We start from the raw sequence: 15,422 nt of genomic DNA, 5'->3' as shown, positions 1-15,422 counted from the left end.
GAGGGTGTTGTACTAACAGGGTAATCTGAGAGTGTTGTACTAACAGGGTAATCTGAGAGTGTTGTACTAACAGGGTAATCTGAGGGTGTTGTTCTAACAGGGTGATATGAGCATGCTGTACTAACAGGGTAATCTGAGAGTGTTGTACTAACAGGGTAATCTGAGGGTGCTGTACTAACAGGGTGATATGAGGGTGTTGTACGAACAGGGTAATCTGAGGGTGTTGTACTAACTGGGTAATCTGAGGATGCTGTACTAACAGGGTGATCTGAGGGTGTTGTACTAACAGGGTGATATGAGGATGTTGTACTAACTGGGTAATCTGAGGGTGTTGTACTAACAGGGTGATATGAGGGTGTTGTACTAACAGGGTGATCTGAGGGTGTTGTACTAACAGAGTGATATGAGGGTGTTGTACTAACAGGGTGATATAAGGGTGTTGTACTAACAGGGTAATCTGAGGGTGTTGTACTAACTGGGTAATCTGAGGGTGCTGTACTAACAGGGTGATATGAGCGTGTTGTACTAACAGGGTAATATGAGGGTATTACACTAACAGGGTGATATGAGGGTGTTGCACCAACAGGGTGATATGAGTGTGTTGTACTAACAGCGTGATATAAGGGTGTTGTACACTAACAGGGTAATCTGAGGGTGCTGTGCTAACAGGGTGATAAGAGCATGCTGTACTAACAGGGTAATCTGAGAGTGTTGTACTAACAGGGTGATATGAGGGTGTTGTACTAACAGGGTAATCTGAGGGTGCTGTACTAACAGGGTAATCTGAGAGTGTTGTACTAACAGGGTAATCTGAGGGTGTTGTACTAACAGCGTGATATGAGGGTGTTGTACTAACAGGGTGATATGAGGGTGTTGTACTAACAGGGTAATCTGAGAGTGTTGTACTAACAGGGTAATCTGAGAGTGTTGTACTAACAGGGTAATCTGAGGGTGTTGTTCTAACAGGGTGATATGAGCATGCTGTACTAACAGGGTAATCTGAGAGTGTTGTACTAACAGGGTAATCTGAGGGTGCTGTACTAACAGGGTGATATGAGGGTGTTGTACGAACAGGGTAATCTGAGGGTGTTGTACTAACTGGGTAATCTGAGGATGCTGTACTAACAGGGTGATATGAGGGTTTTGTACAAACAGGGTAATCTGAGGGTGTTGTACTAACAGGGTAATCTGAGGGTGTTGTACTAACAGGGTGATCTGAGGGTGTTGTACTAACAGGGTGATATGAGGATGTTGTACTAACTGGGTAATCTGAGGGTGTTGTACTAACAGGGTGATATGAGGGTGTTGTACTAACAGGGTGATCTGAGGGTGTTGTACTAACAGAGTGATATGAAGGTGTTGTACTAACTGGGTAATCTGAGGGTATTGTACTAACAGGGTAATCTGAGAGTGTTGTACTAACAGGGTAATCTGAGAGTGTTGTACTAACAGGGTAATCTGAGGGTGCTGTACTAACAGGGTGATATGAGGGTGTTGTACGAACAGGGTAATCTGAGGGTGTTGTACTAACTGGGTAATCTGAGGATGCTGTACTAACAGGGTGATATGAGGGTTTTGTACAAACAGGGTAATCTGAGGGTGTTGTACTAACAGGGTGATCTGAGGGTGTTGTACTAACAGGGTGATATGAGGATGTTGTACTAACTGGGTAATCTGAGGGTGTTGTACTAACAGGGTGATATGAGGGTGTTGTACTAACAGGGTGATCTGAGGGTGTTGTACTAACAGAGTGATATGAGGGTGTTGTACTAACAGGGTGATATAAGGGTGTTGTACTAACAGGGTAATCTGAGGGTGTTGTACTAACTGGGTAATCTGAGGGTGCTGTACTAACAGGGTGATATGAGCGTGTTGTACTAACAGGGTAATATGAGGGTATTACACTAACAGGGTGATATGAGGGTGTTGCACCAACAGGGTGATATGAGTGTGTTGTACTAACAGGGTGATCTGAGGGTGTTGTACTAACAGGGTGATATGAGGATGTTGTACTAACTGGGTAATCTGAGGGTGTTGTACTAACAGGGTGATATGAGGGTGTTGTACTAACAGGGTGATCTGAGGGTGTTGTACTAACAGAGTGATATGAAGGTGTTGTACTAACTGGGTAATCTGAGGGTATTGTACTAACAGGGTAATCTGAGGGTGTTGTACTAACTGGGTGATCTGAGGGTGTTGTACTAACAGGGTGATCTGAGGGTGTTGTACTAACAGAGTGATATGAGGGTGTTGTACTAACAGGGTGATCTGAGGGTGTTGTACTAACAGAGTGATATGAGGGTGTTGTACTAACAGGGTGATCTGAGGGTGTTGTAGTAACAGGCTAATCTGAGGGTGTTGTACAAACAGGGTGATCTGAGGGTGTTGTACTAACTGGGTAATCTGAGGGTGCTGTACTAACTGGGTGATATGAGGGTGTTGTACTAACAGGGTGATATGAGACTGTTATACAGGCTGTTTTGCTATAATGCATGTTTCTTGAAAATGATTTAGCTTCAACACGATTGAATAATTTAGAGTGTTATTTGTACGATGTGTCCTTTCCTCACCTGTATTAATTATAGCATGATTCCAGTCCCATTTGCTTAAACGGCGCTGACATGATGCGATTTTTTTCATAACGCGAAATCTCATGGGGACGGAACTATTGCATATATCCGGACTGACAGTATGAACAGGGTGATATGATGGGTAAGTGAATGTATTGTACTAATGGGGAGTGAGGATGTTGCGTTAATGGGAAGTGAGAGTATTGTATCAATGGGGAGTGGAGGTATTGTATTAATGGGGAGTGAGGATGATGTATTGATGGGGAGTTAGTGTATTGTATTAATGGGGAGTGAGGATGATGTATTGATGGGGAGTTAGTGTATTGTATTAATGGGGAGTGAGGCTGTTGTATCAATGGAGAGTGAGGGTATTGTGTTAATGGGGAGTGAGGGTGTTGTATTAAAGGGGTGTGAGGGTGTTGAATTAATGGGGAGTGAGAGTATTGTATTAATGGGGAGTATGGCTATTGTATTAATGGGGATTGAGGGTGTTGTGTTAATGGGGAGTGAGGGTGTTGTGTTAATGGGGAGTGAGGGTGTTGTATTATTGGGGAGAGAGATTATTGTATTATTGGGGAGAGAGATTATTGTATTATTGGGGAGTGAGAGTATTGTATTATTGGGGAGTGAGGGTATTGTGTTAATTTGGAGTGAGGGTGTTGTGTTAATTTGGAGTGAGGGTGTTGTGTTAATTTGGAGTGAGGGTGTTGTGTTAATTTGGAGTGAGGGTGTTGTGTTAATTTGGAGTGAGGGTGTTGTGTTAATTTGGAGTGAGGGTGTTGTGTTAATTTGGAGTGAGGGTGTTGTGTTAATTTGGAGTGAGGGTGTTGTGTTAATTTGGAGTGAGGGTGTTGTGTTAATTTGGAGTGAGGGTGTTGTGTTAATGGGGAGTGAGGGTGTTGTGTTAATGGGGAGTGAGGGTGTTGTATTAATGGGGAGTGAGGGTGTTGTATTAATGGGGAGTGAGGGTGTTGTGTTAATGGGGAATGAAGGTGTTGTATTAATGGGGAGAGAGGGTATTGTATTAATGGGGACTGAGGCTATTGTATAAATGGGGAGTGAGGATATTGTATTAATGGGGAGTGAGGGTGTTGTATAAAAGGGGAGTGAGAGTGTTGTATAAAAGGGGAGTGAGGGTGTTGTATTAATGGGGACTGAGGATATTGTATTAATGGGGTGCGAGAGTGTTGTGTTAAAGTGGAGTGAGGGTGTTGTGTTAATTTGGAGTGAGGGTGTTGTGTTAATTTGGAGTGAGGGTGTTGTGTTAATTTGGAGTGAGGGTGTTGTGTTAATTTGGAGTGAGGGTGTTGTGTTAATTTGGAGTGAGGGTGTTGTGTTAATTTGGAGTGAGGGTGTTGTGTTAATTTGGAGTGAGGGTGTTGTGTTAATTTGGAGTGAGGGTGTTGTATTAATGGGGAGTGAGGGTGTTGTATTATTGGGGAGTGAGGGTGTTGTATTAATGGGGAGTGCGGGTGTTGTGTTAATGGGGAATGAAGGTGTTGTATTAATGGGGAGAGAGGGTATTGTATTAATGGGGACTGAGGCTATTGTACTAATGGGGAGTGAGGCTATTGTATTAATGGGGAGTGAGTGTATTGTACTAATGGGGAGTGAGGGTGTTGTATTAATGGGGACTGAGGATATTGTATTAATGGGGTGCGAGAGTGTTGTGTTAAAGTGGAGTGAGGGTGTTGTGTTAATTTGGAGTGAGGGTGTTGTGTTAATTTGGAGTGAGGGTGTTGTGTTAATTTGGAGTGAGGGTGTTGTGTTAATTTGGAGTGAGGGTGTTGTGTTAATTTGGAGTGAGGGTGTTGTGTTAATTTGGAGTGAGGGTGTTGTGTTAATTTGGAGTGAGGGTGTTGAGTTAATTTGGAGTGAGGGTGTTGCGTTAATTTGGAGTGAGGGTGTTGCGTTAATGGGGAGTGAGGGTGTTGCGTTAATGGGGAGTGAGGGTGTTGCATTATTGGGGAGTGAGGGTGTTGTATTAATGGGGAGTGAGGGTGTTGTATTAATGGGGAGTGAGGGTGTTGTATTAATGGGGAGTAAGGGTATTGTATTAATGGGGAGTGAGGGTATTGTATTAATGGGGAGTGAGGGTATTGTATTAATGGGGAGTGAGGGTGTTGTATTAATGTCAAGTGTGGGTGTTGTATTAATGGGGAGTGAGGATGTTGTATTAATGGGAGTGAGGTGTTGTATTAATGGGGAATGAGAGTATTGTATTATTGGGGAGTGAGTATTATATTAATGGGGAGAGAGTGTATGGTATAAATGGGAAGAGAGTGTATTGTATTAATGGAGAGTGAGGGTAATGTATTAATGGGATGTGACGCTATTGTATTAATTGGGAGCGGGGGTATTATATGAATCGAGAGAGAGGGTCCTGTATTAATGGGGAGTAAGGGTATTGTATTAATGGGGAGTGAGGGTATTGTATTAATGGGGAGTGAGGGTATTGTATTAATGGGGAGTGAGGGTATTGTATTAATGGGGAGTGAGGGTATTGTATTAATGGGGAGTGAGGGTGTTGTATTAATGTCAAGTGTGGGTGTTGTATTAATGGGGAGTGAGGATGTTGTATTAATGGGAGTGAGGTGTATTAATGGGGAATGAGAGTATTGTATTATTGGGGAGTGAGTATTATATTAATGGGGAGAGAGTGTATGGTATAAATGGGAAGAGAGTGTATTGTATTAATGGAGAGTGAGGGTAATGTATTAATGGGATGTGACGCTATTGTATTAATTGGGAGCGGGGGTATTATATGAATCGAGAGAGAGGGTCCTGTATTAATGGGGAGTAAGGGTATTGTATTAATGGAGAGTGAGAGTATTGTATTAATGGGGAGTGAGGGTATTATATTAATGGGGAGTGAGGGTGTTGTATTAATGGAGAGTCAGAGTATTGTATCAATGGGGAGTGAGGGTGTTGTGTTAATGGGAGTAAGGGTGTTGTGTTAATGGGGAGTGAGGGTGTTGTATTAATGGGGAGTGAGCGTATTGTATTAATGGGGTGTGAGGCTATTGTATTACCGAGGAGTTAGGATTTTATATTAATGGGGAGTGAGGGTGTTGTATTAATGGGGAGTGAGGGTGTTGTATTAATGGGGAGTGAGGGTGTTGTATTAATGGGGAGTGAGGGTGTTGTTATAATGGGGAGTGAGGATATTGTGTTAATGGGGAGTGAGGGTGTTGTATTAATGGGGAGTGAGGGTGTTGTATTAATGGGGAGTGAGGGTGTTGTATTAATGGGGAGACAGTATTATATTCAGGTGGAGATGTACAAGGATATAAACAGGGTGCTTATATAGCGTCTGTGGAGAGGGAAATGTGAGAAGGTATGGACGTGGCCTAATCGAATTATGTTCGTGCTATGTTATAGCATTGTATTCATGTGGGGATATGACAGACCTGTATTAACAGAATCATATATGGACAACTTTTTTTAACATGGTGATATGGTTGCATTATATTAATGTGGAGATATGACAGTGTATATAAATGGTGATGTGATCATATATATTACCATGATAAGACAGTTTTCCGTGAACATGGAGATATGTTCCTATGATGTTAATGGTCATATAATTGTCTTATATTAATAGTGGTATGATGGTGATGTGAGAGTATTATATTCGTGGTGTTATCACGTTATTTAATGCCACCATGGTATGACAGTAGTATATTAATGGCATTATCATAGTGTCATATTATCACGGTAGCAAGGTATGTTTTTATATGAAAGTCAATATGACACTATAATATTAACGGTGAGATGATAGCTATATGTTAACATGATGATCTGACAGTGACATGTTAACATAGTGCTGTGAGAGTATTATATTAACTGTGCAATTATAGGATTGTATGAATGCAATGATCTGACAGTGATATATAAGTGGAGATATGTTTGTGTTGTACAGTACTAACAGTGAGATGATAGTGCTCAGATGGACCGTGATATCATTGTACTGTACTAATGGTGATATATCATAGCATTGTATTAGTCCCATCAGCAGCTCTGGTTACCATGAAGGACTCTCCTTCTCAATCTCTGTCCTCACCGAAGGCATGGTGACCCTTAGGTTAAACTCAACACTAGTCATCTCTCTCTCTCTCTCTCTAGTGAGAGCAGCCCTCTGGTCTGAAAGGTCTATGGCAATTTTACCCTTACCTTTATAATAACACTGTGATATCACAATATTGTTTTCACTGTGATATGACACACAGTCATGTAGGAGCATTATATTAACAGGATGATTGGACAGTCTTGCATTAATGATAATAATGATGTAATATATAATTTTAAATTAATGCAATGATATTACTGCTATCTAAAGGCAGTAGGAGTATATATAAGAGGGAAATCAGGAGGGCAAAAAGGAAACATCAGGTAACTTTGGCAAATACTGTTAAGGAGAATCCATTAAGGCCAAAAGGGTAACTCAGGAGCAAATTGAGCCCCTCAAAGATCAGCAAGGTGGCCCTTGTGTGGAACAGCAGGAGATGGGGCAGATAATAAATGAGTATTTTGCATCAGTGTTTATTGTGGGGAAGATATAGAATGTGGGGAAATAGATGGTGACACCTTGAAAAATGTCCATATTACAGAGGAGGAAGTGCTGGATGTCTTGAAACGCATAAAAGTGTATAAATCCCCAGGACCTGATCAGGTGTACCCGAGAACTCTGTGGGAAGCTGGAGAAGTGATTGCTGGGTCCCTTGCTGAGAAATTTGTATCATTGATAGTCACAGGTGAGGCGCAGGAAGACTGGAAGTTAACTAACATGGTGCCACTATTTAAGAAAGGTGGTAAGGACAAGCCAGGGAATTATAGACCGGTAAGCCTGATGTTGGTGGTGGGCAAGTTGTTGGAGGGAATCCAGAAGGACAGGATGTACATGTATTTGGAAAGGCAAGGACTGATTAGGGATAGTCAACATGGCTTTGTGCGTGGGAAATCATGTCTCACAAACTTGATTGAGTTTTTTGAAAAAGGCTAGCACAGGGGACATTGCTTTAGGTTGAGGGTTGATAGATATAAGACAGATGTCAGAGGTATTTTCTTTATTCAGAGAGTAGTAGGGGTGTGGAATGCCCTGCCTGCAACAATAGCTATCTTGCCAACTTTAAGGGCATTTAAATGGTCATTGGATAAACAAATGGATGAAACTGGAATAGTGTAGAATACTTCGGATTGATTCCACAGGTCGGTGCAACATCGAAGACTGAAGGGCCTGTCTCAGTAACAAAGAGGATTGATGAGGGCAGAGCGGTGGACATGATCTATATGGACTTCGGTAAGGCATTCAACAAGGTTCCCCATGGGAGACTGGTTAGCAAGGTTAAATCTCATGGAATACAGGGAGAACTAGCCATTTGGATACAGAACTGGCTCAAAGGTAGAAGACAGAGGGTGGTGGTGGAGGGTTGCTTTTCAGACTGGAGGCCTGTGACCAGTGGAGTGCCACAAGGATCGATGCTGGGTCCTCTACTTTTCGTCATTTATATAAATGATTTAGATGTGAACATAGGAGGGACAGTTAGTAAGTTTGCAGATGACACCAAAATTGGAGGTGTAGTGGACAGCGAAGGAGGTTACCTCAGATTACAACAGGATCTTGATCAGATGGGCCAATGGGCTAAGGAGTGGCAGATGGAGTTTAGTTCAGATAAATGTGAGGTGCTGCATTTTGGGAAAGCAAATCTTAGCAGGACTTATACACTTAATGGTAAGGTCCTGGGGAGCGTTCCTGAACAAAAGGACCTTGGAGTGCAGGTTCATAGCTCCTTGAAAGTGGAGTCGCAGGTAGATAGGATAGCGAAGAAGGTGTTTGGTATGCTTTCCTTTATTGGTCAGAGTATTGAGTACAGGAGTTGGGAGGTCATGTTGCGGCTGTACAGGACATTGGTTAGGCCGCTGTTGGAATATTGCGTGCAATTCTGGTCTCCTTCCTATCGGAAAGGTGTTGTGAAACTTGAAAGGGTTCAGAAAAGATTTACAAGGATGTTGCCAGGGTTGGAGGATTTGAGCTACAGGTAGAGGCTGAACAGGCTGGGGCTGTTTTCCCTGGAGCGTCGGAGGCTGAGGGGTGACCTTATAGAAGTTTTTTAAATCATGAGGGGCATGGATAGTGTAAATAGACAAGGTCCTTTCCCTGGGGTGGGGCAATCCAGAACTGGAGGTCGTAGGTTTAGGGTGAGAGGGGAAAGATATAAAAGGGACCTAAGGGGCAACCTTTTCCCACAGAGGGTGGTGCATCCGTGGAATGGGCTAGCAGAAGAAATGGTAGAGGCTGGTACAATTACAGCATTTAAAAGACATCTGGGTGGATATATGAATGGGAAGGGTTTGGAGGGATATGGGCCAGGTGCTGGCAAATGGGATCAGATTAGGTTAGGATATCTGGTCGGCATGAACGAGTTGGACCGAAGGGATTCCTGTTGAAGGGCTTTTGCCCAAAACATCGATTTTTCTGCTCCGCGGATGCTGCCTGACCTGCTGTGCCTTTCCAGCACCACTCTAATCTTGACTCTGATCTCCAGCATCTGCAGTCCTCATTTTCACCGAATTGGACCGAAGGGTCTGTTTCCGTGATGTACATCCCTATGATTCTGTGACTCTAAAACTTGTTTTGTTTCAATAAATCACAACTCTTGGTCCATCTGCCAATGAATTCTTCAGATCGTTGGGATAGTTTTTACCAGTCACACCTTGAGCACCAGCTCTACCTCACTCCAGCTCCTTCCATTAAAGGTTTCCAAAATCGGAGCATCTTTCTCCCACCTGGACCTTAATGCCACTGCGTAAGACATCAGGCTCTACATGGGGATTCTACATTCTCATTGTGATCCCATTCCCTTGCCCTTGGAGGATCAGCAGAGTGCACACAGTCCTGATGTTTTAGAGTCAATATTTTGCGTCTGGTGACTGATCATCAGAACAGATGTTCTGAAATGTTAACTCTGCTTTTTTCCTACTGATTCTGACAGACCTGCTGAGTTTCTCCAGCAATTTCTGATTTTGTTGTTAATTTCCAAGCCCACACCTGAATGCATTCAAACTGCCAGTTTTCCCCACAGTTGAGATAACTAGATAATTATCCTGTCAGTACTGGCTGACATTGATTTAATTTTCATAATTTCTAAGATGGAATTATTTTTCCACTCGGTGCCTTTTTCTGGAGAAATATTTTTAAAATTTAATTGTGGCACTTTATTATAGTTCGCTGAAGAGTCAGAGAGTCACAGAACACGGATCAGAGCCATCGGCCCAACTCATCCAGTTTCTTAAACTGAACTAGTCCCATTTACCAGCATCTGGCCCATATCCCTCTAAGGTTAGGAGAGTGCAGTGCGCACTGTCCTGATATTTTAGAGTCAATGTTTTGTGTCTGGTGACTGATCATCAGAACATTCCTGATGAAGGGCTTATGCCCAAAACATCAACTCTCCTGCTCCTCGGATGCTGCCTGACCTGCTGTGCTTTTCCAGCACCACACTTTCAACCCATATCCCTCTAAACGTTTCCTATCCAATGCTTATCCATGTACCATCCAATGCCTTTTAAATGTTGTAATTGTACCTGCCTCTACCACTTCCTGTTGCAGCTCATTCCACATATGCCCGCAGTTTTTAAATACGCTTTTTTACTGAACAAAATAGCCTCCGTAGGCTGTCTGCTGAGAGTCCTGAAGTAAGTGACATTCCAGTTCCAACTCACTGGCTGACCCCAGGATGCCCAGAGGCACTGTGTAAGCCTGCAGTGTGGCTCTCAGCTGTTTGACATGTCCAAGTGGCCTGACTGGAGCTGGACTGCGAGTGTACCACCCCATTTGCCATTACTCCAGCAGATTAGCAACTACTTTCACAACTGCTGCCATCCAACCACTCACACTGTGAGCCTGGATTGAAGCTCCCTCTTTGATCTAAATAATAAGTAAGTGTGACAAGGACCAGTGATGTAGGAGCAGCATGTAATAGCACAGTGATGCTACTTTGCAATGCTGTGCCATTCACAGGATGTACTGCACTGAAAGCAGATGTAGTTTGATGAGAATTACTGCTTTTCAAAGACACTGATTGCTTTAATTAGTGTTGACAGTGAATTCACTAATACTCCAAACCACAACCAGCAATCTACCAATTAAAAGCATGCAATTAAAACAATTAATTTTGCAATTCTCGCACAGGTAGTGTATGGAGTAGTGACAGAGTGTGGAGACATCAGGCAGGCAACTGAACCTTTCCTATATTTATTCCGCAATCAGTTCCTTGTCTTTTGAGGTTTCTGAGTATCTCTCCCTATTACAGCGGCTGGTCTCTGTCTGACCCTGTTTTCACCATTTGACATTTTTCCACCGTCTCATACACACGCGCACATACACACGTACACTCATAGGCACACGCGCATACACACGCATATGCACACGTGTACACACACACATATACATGTACACACGCATGCACATACACACATACACACTTACACATACATGCACGCACGCACACACATGCACACACACGCACAAGCACATTCATGCACAAGCGCGCACACGCACATACACACACACGTACACACAGGCACATGCACGTACTCACACATACGCACATACACGCTCACGTGTGCACACACGTGCATGTACGTATACACACACATGCATACGCACATGCACATGCACACACACGTACGCACACATACACACAAGCACATACATGCACATACACACATGCACATGCGCACACACACGTACACATACACACACATGTGCATACACACATGTACACATGTACATACACACACATATGCACATATGTACACACACACAATGCATACACACGTGCACACATGCACATCAATGCTCACACACATACATACACACAAACACACACACACGTACAGGCACACGTGCACGTGCATGCAAACACATGTACACATGCATAGACACGTACACATGTACACGTGCTCACACATGTACACGCACATATACACATGTATACGCGCACACGTGTACATGCATGTACATACACACCCGCACGTACACATGCACACACACACTTACATGCATGTATGCATGTGCACACACATACACAAGAACACATATGAAAATGCACAGACACCCATATAGCCATGCATCATACCTGTGAGAGGTCCCCCCGAAACAAATAGCAGGAGATTGCTGTGGGAGAGGAGATTCACAAGGTGGCGGCAGTGGGAGTGAGATGTGGGGTGGGGTGAAAGAATGGGGACCCCCAGCAGCGAGGGGGTATAGAGAGGATCCCAGCAATGCAGGGAGTGAACTGGGATGGACGGATTGTCGGGACATTTATTTGGAAGTCAAATGACAGCCTCTGATCCCTTGCAAAACTCCATCCCTCCATCCTGGAAAGCAGCAATGGAGATTGTGAGATGGAACTTCTGTGAACTGCTTCCTGTTTAAATGATAAAAGGTAGGATTTTGGTCTGTTATCCAGACACAGTCAGTGAACAGAATATGGAATAAATGCCCAATCAGAATGAAACTAGGAATTTGGAGCTCAATTTGAGAACAGCTGGGTGATGTGAATGAGGTTTTTCTGAGTGGATAGAATCCTCTGTCACTGTGATATCTGGAATGCAGGGATGGGGAACGAGGAGATAATGCCCCGGTGAATGTTTGGAATGAGAGAATTGCCTGACAGCAATTGCTAAACCACTGAGAGAACAATCCGTAATAACCCACACGGCTGAGGACAGACAAGGAGTGTACATCAACTCGGATTCGGGTGAGGAATATTGCTGTAATTTGAGTAAGGGAAGTATGACCTGCAAGATGTATTCTGACCTTGACCACAACAACAAGTGTATTGGACACAGTTAGACCCGTGTTCACTGATAATATCCCCCAGAGTGTTATCCATTTCCATAAGGCTAGCCTAGAGTCATAGGGATGTACAGCACAGAAACAGAGCCTTCGGTCTAACTCAGCCACGCCGACCAGATATCCCAACCCAATCTAGTCCCACTTGCCAGCACCCGGCCCATATCCCTCCAAACCCTTCCTATTCATATACCCATCCAGATGCCTTCTAAATGTTGTAATTGTACCAGTCTCCACCACATCCTCTGGCAGCTCATTCCATACATGGACCACCCTCTGTGTGTGAAAAAGTTGCCCCTTAGGTCCCTTTTATATCTTTCCCCTCTCACCCTAAACCTATGCCCTCTAGTTGTGGGCTCCCCCACCCCAGGGAAAAGACTTTGTCAATTTATCCAATCCACGCCCCTCATAATTTTATAAACCTCTGTAAGGTCCCCCTCAGCCTCCGACGCTCCAGGGAAAACAGCCCCAGCCTGTTCAGCCTCTCCCTACAGCTCAAACCCTCCAACTCTGGCAACATCCTTGTAAATCCTTTCTGCACCCTTTCAAGTTTTGCACATTCTTCCTATAGCAGGGAGACCAGAAGTGAATGCAGTATTCCAAAAGTGGCCTCATCAATGTCCTCTTTTCCTATCTCCAGTCTGTGACTGAGATGTCCCATACTCCCAGGGCTAAATCACAAGGAGAGATAAAGTAAACTCAGGATGTTGTATTCCCTGGAATTTTAGAGATTAATGGGTGATTTAAACTAATTTCTGAATATGTTGAGCAGACAGATACTGGAGATAGAGAGAAACATTTGCTGCTAATTGGGGAGTAGAGGATGGAGAGGTAGGGAGTTGGGGAGGGGTGGGTGGAATGGCTTCCTGTCCCTCTGTTCCCTGGTGTTCTTTCATCTGCTTCAGTCATGGATTCATTCATTTGTTGTTTAAATGTAAACTTTTCAGTATGGGTTATCAATATGGTGTTGCTATGGTGACATGGTTTCCATTGTGGTCATTGACTCACTAATAGCATGCTCCATCTGGGGATCCTGATTGGATGCAGCCATTGGGATAGATGGCTGCCGTTGGCTCCTTCCATCTCTCTCAAGTGACCTTTCTGGAGGCACGAGATGAAGCACTCTGTGTCAGCCATTATAAAATGAGTAGGCCATTCTGCCCCTCAAGTCTGCTGCACCATTTAAAATAATGGTTGATTATCCACCTCAAAACTAGATTCCCACACCATCCCCATGTCCTTTGTTGTCAGTAGCAACTAGAAATTTATCAGAGTCGCCATCTTGAAGTTACTGTAATAGTGCAGCTGCCTCAAACTGCCCTCTGAGTGAACTGGTTCCTAATCATTGCAATAGCTTGCCTTTTACTCAGAGACTGTGTCCCAGGTTGTGAGTCTCCACATCCAGGAGGTACCATCCTTCCTTAATCTACTCCATTTATCCATTTTTTTTTAAAGTGTCACCTCCAGGGAATCCAGGCCCAATCTCCACAATCTCTCCTAATAGGACAGTCTCACCATTCCCAGGAGTCAGTCTGGTGACCCTCTGTTGTATTGTCTCAATGGAAAGCATATCCTTCCTTATAGGAGAAGGTCAGGCTGTACCCCATACTCCGTAGGCTCCTGTACTCAAATGCTCTTGAGGTAAAGGCTAACATAAGGTTTCCCTTGGGAATTGCTTGCTGAATTTGCAGTGACTTACAAACAAGGACACCCAGGTCCCTTTGAACATGAACAGTTTGCAATCTCTCTGTGTTTAAGACATACCCTGCACCATTAATATTCCTGGATAACTTCATACTTTCCACATTGTTCTTGCTCTGTATAAATCCTCACAGCTCACATCCCACCAAGTTTTGTATCATATGCAAATTTGGAAATATTGCAGTTGGTCTCCACGTCCAGATCATCGATGAAGATTGTGACCAGCTGGTACCCAGTGGATCCTTGCAGTCCCCCACTGCTCACGCCTGTCAACACAAGAATGAGCTCTTTATTCCCAACCTCTGTTTTCTGTCATTGTTTTGATCGTCTTTGTTTCTTTTTAACAGTCTCTATGTCAGGGGAGGTGATGTCTAACAGACAGGAAACGTTTTAACAAATACTAATTGTTTATTAAAAAGACACCCATTAGGTCAACTCAGTGGGTGTGGAGGCATTAGAGAGAGCGCAGAAAGAAACTGATGAGAAAGGTTTCAGGGATGAGGAACGTGGATAGATTGGAGAAGCTGGGGCTGTGATCCTGAGAGAAGAGAAGGTGGGGAGGAGACCTGTTTGTGTGTGAAAGGTCTGTGCAGATCACCATAAACTGCTCCAACTCATGAAAGGATCAGGCGAGAGGGCACAGATTCAAGGAGATCACACAGAGAACCTTGGTCGTGCAGTGAGTAGTTCGGTTCTGGAATGTACTGCCTGAGAGTGCGGTGGGACTTTGGAGGTGGGGGGATTACTGGGGGGAGGTTGGGGGGATTGGGGGGCTGAGAGGGAGGCTGGGGGGGTGTTAGAGGGGAGTTAGGGAAGGGGATTACAGGGGGTTTAAGAGAAGGGCATTAGAAAACAGGGGTTAGAGGAGGTATAGAGAGGGGAGGTTAGAGAAGGGGAGTTGGAGAGGGGGGTTAGAGAGGGGATTAGAGGGAGGCTTTAGGTAGGGAGTGTTTAGAGAGGGGGTTAGACTGGGGGAACTTTAGAGGGGGGAGCTGAATTGAATTGAATTGAATTTATTGTCACGTGTACTGAGGCACAGTGAAAATCTTTGTCTTGTGAGCAATACAGGCAGCTCACAGAGTTAAGTAGCAGAGATAGTAAATAATAGGTAAACAGCGGCAAAAACAAAAACACAGGTACAGGCAAATGTTAAGAGTTTGTGAGTCCATTCAGTATTCTAACAACAGTCGGGTAGAAACTGTTGTGAAACCGGCTGGTGCGTGTGTTCAGGCTTCTGTACCTTCTCCCCGATGGTAGCGGTTGTAGAAAAACTTTGCCAGGGTGGGGTGGAT

General features: G+C 43.9%; 1 protein-coding gene across 13 annotated transcripts in view; it reads left to right on the top strand.

Annotated features, from left to right (window-relative positions):
- LOC122542659 (leucine-rich repeat and immunoglobulin-like domain-containing nogo receptor-interacting protein 1) overlaps positions 1 to 15,422 on the top strand; it is a 645,371-nt gene that overhangs the window by 609,101 nt on the left and 20,848 nt on the right. The window contains exon 7 of one of the 13 annotated variants that reach the window (XR_015754064.1): positions 12,190 to 12,319. The exons of the other annotated variants lie outside the window; for them this stretch is intronic. The gene's annotated coding sequence lies outside the window, so the exon portion shown is untranslated. Of the gene's footprint in view, positions 1 to 12,189; positions 12,320 to 15,422 lie in introns of those variants that run through there. 13 annotated transcript variants of the gene reach the window in all.

The sequence above is a fragment of the Chiloscyllium plagiosum genome, unplaced genomic scaffold, assembly GCF_037043375.1.
Source record: "Chiloscyllium plagiosum isolate Xiang-an unplaced genomic scaffold, Cpla_swu_hap1 HiC_scaffold_42, whole genome shotgun sequence".
Classification (NCBI taxonomy): Eukaryota; Metazoa; Chordata; class Chondrichthyes; order Orectolobiformes; family Hemiscylliidae; genus Chiloscyllium; species Chiloscyllium plagiosum.
The sequence above is the reverse complement of the archived record's forward strand: the minus strand, read 5'-3'. Positions and strand labels throughout refer to the sequence as shown.